The following is a 13,124-nucleotide window of genomic DNA, read 5'->3' as shown; positions in this document are numbered from 1 at the left end:
TATTATGTCCCTTATACTAAATATTTGTTTGGAAATTACTACATTTTTTTTTCATATTTAAAATATTGTCTCAATGCAAGTTCTGAATTCGAGCGAGAGATTTACTTGGTAGGTCTTGATTTAAAATTGAAGCAAGCAAACCTGCGCAATATGCTACGTTGTATGGCACAGTATGATACTATAATTATTAATGCAATATGCAAGATCGTAACGTAATACTCTGTGAACTAAAAGACAGGTTGAACATGCGTTTAGACCACAAATAGTTCATTCTACTGCGTTTCGAGTAGTATACAGCTGATTATGCAATAGAGTTCAAGGCAGAATATCCTGAATATATAAAGATTTCATATTTAAACCTTATGTTTTGTCACCTTATTTTTCGTATTAAAACCTGTTACTATTCATATACAATTATGTATATAATTAATTTGACAAAAAAAGATCCGCTAAGTTTCTTTCGCCGGCTCTTCTCGGGTCAGGGTGTTCCTTTTTCCGAACCGGTGGTAGCGTTTAATTTGACCATCAATAAGAAAGTGTAATGCTTCTACGTTGAATAAAGGAATTTGAGTTTGAGTTTGTAAAATGTTTTATCCAATAACAGTGAACAAAAGTGTTACTGTTAAAAACAATACCCAATAAATAGATTTGTTAGATTTAATATGTACTATAATTTAATGTTAAACTATCATGCACATATAGCATCCTATTTATGTCGGTAACCACAATCGTCAACATTATTAAGAATATTAAACACTACGATTTACTTTTGAAAACGTGAAAATCTTTTCGGCAATAATATATGCAACAAATCAATCCAGAGATTTGACTTGAAAAAAATATATCTGTAATTAAAAGAATTTCATACCACAAACATTAGCATCAAGAAGATCAAACTTAATGAAAACAAAATTGTCTGTTTGCATCTGTTATATTGGGTAGATTTCAACAGTCCTGTGATTGAACGCTTTAACTAGATTAGTGCTGATATATGACCTATTGTGAAAAGTCTAAGAGTTGATTATCTTTCATGACCGGTCACTTGTGTCAGTCTAAAGTCCACGAATGTCTTGCAGAACAATTCGGTGCTTATTGACGCGAATCATCAGTACGCAATTTGTGGACCATCGGTGACACGTCAAATAAAACCATTCTCATTGAATATTCGTTTGCGTCACTTTGACTCTCACTAAGTGGCGCTAGTATAGATCTCATTCGTGGTACAGAATAACAAATAAAGTTTTCATTGAAATTCAGAAGTGAAACGGAAAGTGAGATTTAAAGAATAGCACTGCTTACTACTTTCTTCGATATTGTAAGTTCAATCCACGAGAACGCGCCCGACTTTTCGCCGCGGGGGAAAAACGCGGGGTGCGGAAAATTCAACGCAACCGTTAGTCTCGACTGGACCACAGCTTTGAAAACTACGTACATGGTTAATTTAATGAACGTTTCCGTAGATGTTGTAATAAGTCATCGGGAAAGCGGCTCTAATTATTTTTATTGATAATTTTCTTTGTCAAATTAAATATACTATCACTGTATAATTTTTTCTAAAAGTTTTTATCGTTATTCTATAGTACCTACAAAGTTCAATATTCTTATCAGGTTGGGTTATAGGCTTAAATTGTAAATAAAAACACATTTATCAAAAAAATATATTAACCTGAAACCGGTGATATACAGTAGAGCATATTTCCAGTTGACTTTTAATATCATTTAAATTTGTGTGCGAGATCACAATCCACTCGATAAGAAGAGAGGGGATCGTCAGCGTGGAACTATCTACAATTTTTTTTAAGCTTCGGTTTCCTTTAGTGTAACTTTCGAGTAATGTCCACCTATTGAAAATACCGTGCATACATATGTACATACATAAACAGTCTGTAAATTTCCCACTGCTGGGCTACGGCCTCCTCTCCCTTTGAGGAAGGTCTGGAGCATATTCCACCACGCTGCTCCAATGCAGGTTGGTGGAATACACATGTGGCAGAATTTCGTTGAAATTAGACACATGCAGGTTTCCTCACGATGTTTTCCTTTACCGCCGAGCACGAGATGAATTATAGACACAAATTAAGCACATGAAAATTCGGTCGTGCCTGCCTGGGTTTGAACCCGAAATCATCGGTTAAGATGTACGCGTTCTAACCACTGGGTCATCTCGGCTCAAAATATATTATAAATACATATATAATGAAACTTAAAAATAATTGAAAAATAGAACAATAATGTAAATGAAAATAATAAAGTCAATAGCACAGTTAGGTTAAAATTATATACAATAAAAGTATTTTAATTATTAAGGTATTGATTTTAAAAATAACTAGACGTTGCAATGATTTATTAGTAGGTATTGTATGTTTCCGAACATTTTAAAAAGCTATGTATTATGTTAGTATATTCTTCATTTCATAAACGGGAAAGACGGTTGAAACATAAAAATGCTTACATTGCCGTATCATACGATACTGCAAGCGTACATTGTTCCATACCGAGAATCGAACTCGCAATATTATTCCGAGAAATGACAACTGGATGCGGAAGGGTACCATAATATATAAGACAACAAACTTGAACTGGCTTTTTTGTCATACAAGTTTGGTAAAAACACAAATCCGTTCCAAGAATTTGCTTGGCACGACAAATATTACAATTTATTATCACACGGTTATATTTCTGTCTTTATATTTTTACAATAAAAAATATAAATAAATATTCTAGAGTAGTTGTAGGTCGCGGCTTCGCTCGCGTTTAAGGGGTTGGTCGTCAGGCATAAAAAAGTAGCCTACAAGACATAGGCTACTTTTTATGTATTGTATCCTTGCTGTTTAAGTGTGCTACGTACCAAATTTCGTCATGTTTGGTTCAGTGGTTTGGCCGTGAAAGGGAAACAGACAAATAGACATAGTTACTTTTACATTGATAGTATTATTAGAGATAAGGCTACGGTCTGCCTCATGAAAGCGTAGTGTCCTCTACAATATTAGTTTGTCTTTGTAAGAATTTAATAGATATAATCATTCAGTGATTTTCAATTTTATATTTGTTTAATTTTGGAACTATATTATGTTTTATCACAAACAAAAATAAGGCTCATGAAAGTTGAGTGGGCCTTATCAGGATTACAACCTTCAAATATCAGTGAATATCCACGTGTTTAAATTACTAGGCGATCACATGGTCTCTTGGCAAGTATTTCATACAAATTTGAATTTGTTTTTTAACGTTCCGAAATTAAAATTGAATGTTTTCAGATGAATGCGGAAATTATTGGACTTGGCTAGATTTTATTAAGCTTACAGTAAATCTTGCTGATGAATATATACTAATTTAAATTCTAATCTGAGAAATTTACAAATTTTCAAATTAATTATACTAATAAAAATAAAAAAAATAGTCTTTTTCACAGTATTTGAATTTAGTTATTCTTAAAATTAAGTCGATAATATGTTAATATGTATATGAAAATAAAATCCGAATTCATGCCGATTACATTTCGTAAATATGTGTAACCGAGAATAGTTATTTAAATAACAATAATTTTACATATTGTCCTTGTAAACTTTCTCCGGTTTTTAGTATTAGACATGGATGGCATGGAGCTTCGTAACTGTTACCGAAATTTTTGGATATCCGAAATAAAAATCTGTCCGTAACCGATACCAAAATTAAGTATTATATTATTTTATGCATAGTGCTACACTTAGGAGTTAATTGTATTTTAAAGCAATTTGTATATTTATGTGATTAAACCTAATAGTAAATAATACTATTTTTTTCTATATAATAAGTATACCTTATTAATAGTTTTATAATAAACTAATATCTGCTTGTATGCAAAATTTAATTGTGATCGGTGGAGTAGTTAAGGCGCGAAAACTAACAAGTAAAAAGGTTAATTTTATTTTCATGACATAACATGCTTTTTCCTAACCTCTGAATGATTAATACCAATAGCCTATTCTATATTGTCTACTACTAAGAGTTTATGTTTAATATATCTTTATTTATAATACAACACTGTTACACTTAACTACTTATTTCCGCTTTAACTATACTTTCCGATAAAAGTTTCGTCGACGACCCCATTTTTCGCTAATCCATAGTGAATAATGAATATCATAGATTAATCAAGCTCTCAATCAATGATATCGCGTCAATTTGCTGTCAAAAGTTTTAGCTTTTTCCTGTTATGGTTGGATTAGAATATATACATATAAATGTCTACGTTTTATGTCGTTTGCAGAAAAGTAAAAAATTAGGAGGCAATTATCATCCTTCTTTTTGACTACTGCAAAAAAAAAGTTACCTTTTGTACAAGTTTATCATGAATAGTATTGAAAGAGATTCAACGTTTAAATATCAATATATTTAAAAAAAAAAACAAAAGATTTGTTATCTGTAGTTAATTTAGTAATGTTCAAGTTTTGTAATTACATTCACTATAAAATTATGTATACTTAGTTTCAAATTAAAAACGTTATGCGTTCGCGCGTGATATTCGTGTCACAATTTTTTATTTCATAACCTTATTGCAATGACCTTAGCGAGAAAGTATTGATGCTCTGTTTTTGTTTTAAATCAAACCTTGTCAGTTTTATTAAGAGTTTATATTTTGCACACTTCGAAACGAAGCCATGGTAATGGTCTATTATCGGTATAGTTATAACAATTGACATAGCTTTCATATTTTTTTCCATCTGGCAAGCCAAATATAATAATAAAGTATGTTTTTCATTAAAACCATTTGCGTGAATAAAATTTGCCACCCCAGTACATAATAAGGTATCCAAATATAATAAGGTTTTATGTGTTATAAATACAAGCATTTAACACAAATATGTTTATAAGAAATAAAATATTTTTATTAATTTATATTTTGTGACATATTTGTGCAAAAAAGTAGTTTTATTTCATTTGAATTAAAAAAAAAAATCTACTAAAACTAATCTACTTCATACTGTCGTTAGAGACGACGAAATGAAGGTACTTACTTCTCAAAGTAGGTATTATACTTAGATATATTTTCAATATATATATAAACTTATTACCCAATTGCGGAAATGAATTGTCGAAATCGACAAAAAAGAAATTTTGCACACATCAATTTTTAATTTTTCAGGGATAGAAAATTTCATTTATAGAATATAGAAAACTTCGTCCGCATTCTCGAATGCGGACGAAGCCGAGGCCGGATAGTAGTTATAAATAAAGTTAATAATAAAGAAGAAAATAAAGTAACAATATAATCGGATAAACGTTACTTAATGGTACTTTTATGCTATTAGTATCTACCCATTAAACTAGCCGAGATGGCCCAGTGGCTAGAACGCGTGCATCTTAACCGATGATTTCGGGTTCAAACCCAGGCAGGCACCACTGAAATTTCATGTGCTTAATTTGTGTTTATAATTCATCTCGTGCTCGGCGGTGAAGGAAAACATCGTGAGGAAACCTGCATGTGTCTAATTTCAACGAAATTCTGCCACATGTGTATTCCGCCAACCCGCATTGGAACAGCGTGGTGGAATATGCTCCAAACCTTCTCCTCAAAGGGAGAGGAGGCCTTTATCCCAGCAGTGGGACATTTACGGGCTGCTAATGCATTAAACTAGTACCTATAAATTCATCTTCTGTATTGTAGTATAGATTTAATTGCGCACTAAGAGCAGCGCGTAGCCAATTCCACGAGTTTGACGCCGAAGAGGTACAGTCCATGGAATGCGTTATAATTCTATTTACTTTACTAATATGTATAATAATAATATACTGTGAAAGTAACCCTATTAAACCACTTAACCGAATTTAATAACATTTTATATGAAGCAAACTTGAATTCCAAGGAAGAACATACACACACAGGCTTTTTAAATACCTACCATCTGTTGATTGAGCCTTTAAATGCAAGTGAAGCCACGCGCGGCCCAGACATATTAAATCGCTATAAATTGTGTCTTAAAGTTGATTATAAAATATAAAATCGATTCGTTTCAAAGTTTCTGCCGACATTTTAATGATTACATCTAGTTTGATTATAAATAGTAACAGATACTTAAATTTTTTATTGCCATATAAATAATAGAAATCGTAACAGACAGACGGACAGACAGAGTTACTTTCGCATTTTTAATATTAGTATATATAATATAATTTAATATATGTTGGGGCTTAGTTATTGATACAATAATCAGTGATTTTTGTATAAATAACTAAGCCCCAACTGCCCCCTACTATCTAGATCGGATATCATTTTAACGAAGAGTTGACATTTTATTTGTAAATGTTTATTAAGATCGATGGATTATCTTCATTATATAATTATATTAAGCACCTGGTGTACAAATATGTAAGAAAACGAGTACCTTTGGGTACAAACGCGTATGAATTTAAATGCCAACTAGAAGTAGAACCTGTTGCGTAACACGGATGTTTAAAAAATAGTTCATTTACTTATTAATTATTATTATTTATACCATACTATAATCTTATTTAATTTGCCATTTCTTAATAATAATTTAAAAAAAAAAAAACTGAACGTGATAATGATGCTGGATCCATCAGCCAAGCTTATTGTAGCAACATTTTCATTACTCTTCACTTTGTAAAAACGAACCTATAGTAATAAAAAAAGAATAAAATTACGATTTTACAATACATTAACATCTTAGATAACAATATACATATAAAATGAGAAGAAGTCGTGAGTTAAATAGGCGAAAAAAAATCGAGGTGCAATCGTGGTACGGGTGAGTGACCGTGGTTACGCTACCGTGGCTACCGTAATCAATGGAGACATTGGGTTATTCGAATGAATCGTTTTATCGTCGTTTTCATGTCGTTATAAAATTTTATTTTTTTATTTATGATATTCTTGTAAAGAAATTTCATGATTCACGCCTAAAGCATGTGCGAGTTATATTTTATTACGCTTACGCTATTATATTTCGCATTCGTCTAATATCTTTTTAAATTGTGTAAGGAAACTTATTCATTTATATTGAGTTTTAATTAAATGGGTACTCGCGATATTTTTAACGTAGGTCATATTCATAAATATAATAATATTTGCCTATTTCAATTTATAACGGTTTAAAAAGTCGTCAATATGTAAAAACAATTCACGCTTTATAGTAAAAGCGACCAGAATAAGACTGCGCTCTTGAAACGTTCCAAGTTCAAACAAACTCCAACACTGCATAACTTGTGACAGTACGCTAGCGACTGGCGGGAAATGCGCGCGTCAGTTGCACAGATGATAAAATAAAAGTTTAAAAAGTTTTAATGAGTTGTGGTGGTGTTTTTAAAAAGGATTTTTGTGTTGGTGTTTTGTATATGGTCAGGATTTAAATTTTGCATCGGCTTTTGTAACGGTAAGATTTTATGAGTATTATGATTATTTTAATATATCGCCCAGTTTTGTGTTTTCGTTCGTAAAAATATTAGACATCATAGAATTTATGAGGAATATTTTAATAATATATGTGTTGATTTTCACGACATATTAAATCATTGTTTTATTAGTTTTTAAGGTAATACCGAAAGTTATAATTTATTAGGTATATGTATTTATAAGTAACATAGTACATATATTCTAATGTTACGAAGTTAATTAAATATTGTTTTGTAATAATTTCCTTTGTGAATGATGTTTATGTAATATACTTCGTGTGTAGAATCAATTTATTATAAGAAATAAAAAAACTTAGTCTTATATAAACCTATGAAATAGTCAATAACGTTCTTATTAAATGCTTAAATATGTGCAATATTGCCATAATAAATTTTATAAAAATTTAAATCAAAATGATTATAATATATAAGTGCCTAAATTTTCCATAAAAATCTTTTTAAGGAAAAGAGAAGACTTTAAAAACACGTATTATTCATACAATAGGAATACTTGTTTTTTTATTATTATTTAATATAAGGTAAGTTTTAATGGAAGCATGTTATAGTGAATTAATGTTATGAACATCGATTCAAAATTTAAAAATATATTTTATGTAAGTTAGTTTTGATCAAGATTAATTTAATTTTAAGGTTACCACCGATTTGGATATATATTCTACCGAGAACAACCAGCACTAAAAAGTATCAATTACAAAATTCTCTTAAGGACTCTTGACAACAAGTCGAATGCAAGATATGTTTAAATGAAATATTTCTTTTTTTCCTACCAGTTTCGTCCGCACTGGAATTCCGATCGACAGTTCATTACATACGTACATACATACTAATTATTACTTAAATTAACGTAACCTATGTATGTTACTCTTGGAAATTAGTTACCTAACGATGAAATAAATATTATAATTTCTTCAGTAGTTTCAGAGTTTCATCGATTACAAACAAATAAAATCTTTATAATATTACTATATAGTGTTGATTTAGCATGACTTTTGTATATATGACTTGTGTTTTGTTTGTTCGTATCAGTGATTTGGGTTCAATGCCCAAAGAAATCGTTCCTGTGGGTGAGTTGCGGAACCCTCGGTTAACGAAGTCTCGCTTGACTGACTTTTTTTTAAAAAAACATATTCTTAAATAACAAGAATGTTATTATGCTCTCATAATTATTACATTATCACATTTTTTAATAAAATATTTTTTTATAATAATTATTTATATTGAGTTCTCAAATTCTGTTACCATTTACAATACACTGATTATTATCCGCCATAGACTCACTAATCAGAGATAATATGATTTAGACATAGACAATTTTACTACTTTTTACTAATATATCATCATCATCCTCCTGCCCTTATTCCAATTCTACTTGGAGTCGCAGCATGTGTTCTTCTTGCATAGTTCTCTGTCGGACGTCATCTCACAAGTAACATTCTTTCAAACCATATCATCTTCATCCATATCATATCATATCACACAATCCATCGGTTTGGTCGTCCCCTACCTCTATATCCATCCACATCCATTCTCAAAACCTTTCTCACAACATGGTCCTCATTCCGCCTACTGATATGATATATTTCTAATAGATTCAAGAAGGTGTGATGACCATACCACCACTATACACCATTTCAATATTGTATTGAAATGGTGTATGGTGGTGTCATTCAAAAATTTTGCAGTCGGGATTATTTTCGTCTATAGTTTTTGGTATGTTATACACAAGTTTATTGAATAATAACTCGTTGGATTGCTAAGTAATATAAGTAGTCTATTTTCTATCTATCAGTAATAACGAGTTTCCACTGTATTTCTTGCTTTGTTTAAGTAGATATAATTAACATTCCGAATTGATGTTGACATTTAATGTTGTTGAATTTTGAAATTGTAATTTAGTTTTTGGTATAAGTTATCAACGAGTGATTCTGTCAGGTAATTCGTTAAATCGGTCCATAGCTGGAGGCCCATTCTTTAGTCTTTCGTAGTGACTATAGAATTCGATACAAAAATATGTTAAAAAATTACGGTTATTCGTTTTGACGTGAAAAGTCTTACAAATAAAATACTCAGCGGGCTATAGGGCTTTAGGCCCATCTGGGTATGTACCAACCATTCATCACTTATTCTAACGTCAATTTCTAAATCTTAGTTTTAATCACGACTATCAACCACTCATACTAAAAGTCCTCTGTGAGAGATTAGATCTATAATCGCCCATTTAAGTAGAGTTGCCAACCTATATATGTTATAATAGAGAAGAAGATTTTGAATTTATTCTACCACGCTTCTCCAATGCCGATTGGCGGATTTAAATGCGGCAAATTCACATCCGACACGTGTTCCTAACTGTATTCTTTCAACGCCGAGCACGAGAAGAATTATAAATTAGGCACATGAAAAATCAGTAGAACTTTTAAATCTCGGTTAATATTCAGGTTTTTAGGCCGCTTTGCCATAAAATTGTTTATTAAAATATAAACAATCAAGAATCTGATTTCCTTTTCCAAGACATATTTTTTATTATTTTAAGGGACAGTACTAAATATCCTAACACAACTTTTATTTAACGATATTACTAAATATAATACATTACATACATTAACAGCCTGTAAATTTTCCATTGCGGGGCTAAGGCCTCCTCTCCTTTAAGGAGAAGGTTTGGAGCATATTCCACCACGCTGCTCCAATGCGGTTTAGTCGATACGCATGTGGCAGAATTTCGTTAAAATTAGACACATGTAGGTTTTGCTCACGATGTTTTCCTTCACCGCCGAGCTCGAGATGAATTATAAACACAAATTAAGTACATGAAAATTCAATGCTCGCCTGGGATTGAACCCGCAATCATCGGTGAAGATGCACGCGTTCTAACCACTGGGCCATCTCGGCTCAATATAATGTTATTTGATATATCCGCATATAATTATAGCAAGTAAAACTAATATGACATCCATTTTCCTGTTCATGCTAACATAATTTATGCTAATTTCATTTCGCTACGCCCGACTGGACACTAATCGATTCTTTTTAATGACTTTCATCGTAATGATAACAAACTTATAAATATTGATCGCTTTTTTTTATTAAAACCGGGAAGGAAGATACGTAGGTAACATGAGTTGTCAGCTAGCTTCGGCCTTTCTTATACTTGTAGTTTATCTGATTCAAATTAACCTTAAAACAACCTATACAAGACTCAGTTGAAGACTTATTTAGATGAGAAAGCTTGAACTTAATCTATCTAGCTGCCATAAAATGGGATGATAAATACTAAACGATACAATTAAACGTTATTATACCATCAGGTATCACATTTGTGCATTTGCCTATCCATTCCATAAAAAAAAAAATAGATGTGCCGTTGAACTGGTTGGAACGAAGTTGCTTATGCTATATACTGTGTATTAAATATTAAACACAATGTAATAATTTAACAATGTTGGAGGATGTAAAAATTACAAGTAATAATGTTTATTTTTTTTAAATCATTTACTTAAAACAATAAAAGAATAATACAATTTTAATTATATCAAATCATATATGTACCTATAGAAAGAGGCGGAGAGAAAAAGAGAGAGGGAAATGTCGACTGAACTTGACGCCTTCTGCTAGTGCACTCTATATTAAGCCACATAAAAGTTCGTTCCAATAAAAAAAATGGATTTCCAGACATTCGTACCCAATAAAATAAAATAAAGTAACTTAAGTGCTCCGAAAAATTAGATGTTCCTCGAACAAAGAATTCTTAAAAGAGAGTTCAGATACTGACGATTCTGATCGTACGATTTCTTTATTAAATATCTTTATGTAATTAATCTAAGATTTACTCTGCGTGATTTTAAACTATAAAATATGATTCCCATACGATACCTTGTGTTTCTCAATCGATGTTATGAAATAAGTTTGCACTTAACACGCAGGGCGTTACATAGATTTCACTTTCTGCGACCTTGGTTAAATGGTATATCAAGTCATTTAAATTATAGGTATTACTAAATACCATACGAAGGTACAACATTTCAAAATCATCATAAATATTGGACAACATCACATACATTACTCTTATTAAAGCACTTGTGTTATGGAAATCAGAAGTAACGACGGTACCACAAACACCCAGACCCAAGACAACATAGAAAACTAATGAACTTTTTCTACATCGACTCGGCCGGGAATCGAACCCGGGACCTCGGAGTGGCGTACCCATGAAAACCGGTGTACACACTACTCGATCACGGAGGTCGTCGTATATAATACCTAGTATTATTGTGTTATAATTCAATGTGTAACTACAGGCACAAGGGAAATAACCAAAGGTTGGTGGCGCATTGTCGATGTAAGGAATACTTCTCACAATGCCAATGGCTGGCCGGTGGTGAATACCCATCATCAGGTGGCCCATTAGTCCGTTCGCCTTTACAATAATAAAAAAGAAAACTTTACAATTTACATAAACGACTTACTGCGTATCACAATCGTATAATTTTGGAAATCGTCTTATCCTGGCACGTTATTTTATTTTATAATTTATATGTTATAATGTTTTATAGTGAGTATAACTTTTTGATATGTCACGATTTAATTTTGCGCTGGGTTCGAATTCGAAATTTCGAAATTTTTCTTACAGAATAGGTGAACTGGATAAGATTCAGTGATAGATTTTATCATAATGTGACAACATTTTCAATTGCAATCGAACTTATAATGTAACAAAAATAGATCTCGTTTTTTATATTGCAAACTTAAGGAAAGAGCGAATAGTTCTCAAGTAAAGTTTAAAACTAGTATTGAATATTCAAAATCAATGCGATTGAATTTACATGACTTCGTGAAAATATTCTTATTAATTTATATTAATTAATTGAGTTTTATTGTTTTTTAAATATTTAAATATTAAAAAAATAGTATTGCGTTGAAGCATTGAATTTCACACATTGACGTTCAATGCGGTGTGAATTATTAATTATTAAAATTATTATTCAAGCTCTCGACCAAATATATCGCTTAATACAATATCCAATGTAACACTGGTTCTGATAAAAAAAAATGTTCGACCGAAGAAATTGTGTAAGTTAATACAATTCATTTCCATCTTAATTTATGCAAACATAATACAGGGCTTAGTTAGATGTTTACGTAATAAACGAATTCTTTCGTTTTCTAACGGTATTAAAGACTTTATATGTATTTTATTATATTCATCACCGTATTTCCGGTGTATAAAACTATAACATTAGACGAGATTTTGTTAGTTCGTCGACCGCGACGCTTAAGTGTATGAAATAATTAAATAACACCAAGTTTTTGGACTGTGTTCAGTGTATATACGATAGGAGTAGTGTTTTGAGTTACGATATATATGTAAAAAGTTCATGTAGGTTTGACTTGTATCATCAATAATAAATATAATATTAAAAAAAAAAAAAAAAACAATTAGGATGAAGGCAATACAGACCCAAAAAATTAATTAATTTATGCACTTGCCTAAATAATTGTAGAATAATTAAAAAAAAAAACACTAAACCATTGATACGAATTTAAAAAATAATAAAGAAAAAAACTTATATGTCTACAATCGTGATGTTTCCAAATCGATGTCACGTTCAGCTTCAAAGTAAAGTCTCAAAACTTTAAACTGGTAACATTCTTCAATAGTATCCTTTGTTGTGGACTGTCACGAAATATTGTTATTATTGTACCTATAGTATAAA

At 31.0% G+C, this 13,124-nt stretch overlaps 1 protein-coding gene across 2 annotated transcripts in view; it reads left to right on the top strand.

Moving 5' to 3' along the window:
- Positions 1–13,124, top strand: part of LOC125065693 — a 149,381-nt gene that overhangs the window by 59,222 nt on the left and 77,035 nt on the right. The window contains exon 1 of one of the 2 annotated variants that reach the window (XM_047673460.1): positions 7,227–7,373. The exons of the other annotated variant lie outside the window; for it this stretch is intronic. The gene's annotated coding sequence lies outside the window, so the exon portion shown is untranslated. Of the gene's footprint in view, positions 1–7,226; positions 7,374–13,124 lie in introns of those variants that run through there. 2 annotated transcript variants of the gene reach the window in all.

The sequence above is a fragment of the Vanessa atalanta genome, chromosome 8, assembly GCF_905147765.1.
Source record: "Vanessa atalanta chromosome 8, ilVanAtal1.2, whole genome shotgun sequence".
Lineage (NCBI taxonomy): Eukaryota > Metazoa > Arthropoda > Insecta > Lepidoptera > Nymphalidae > Vanessa > Vanessa atalanta.
This window is presented reverse-complemented; position numbering and strand designations above follow the sequence as displayed.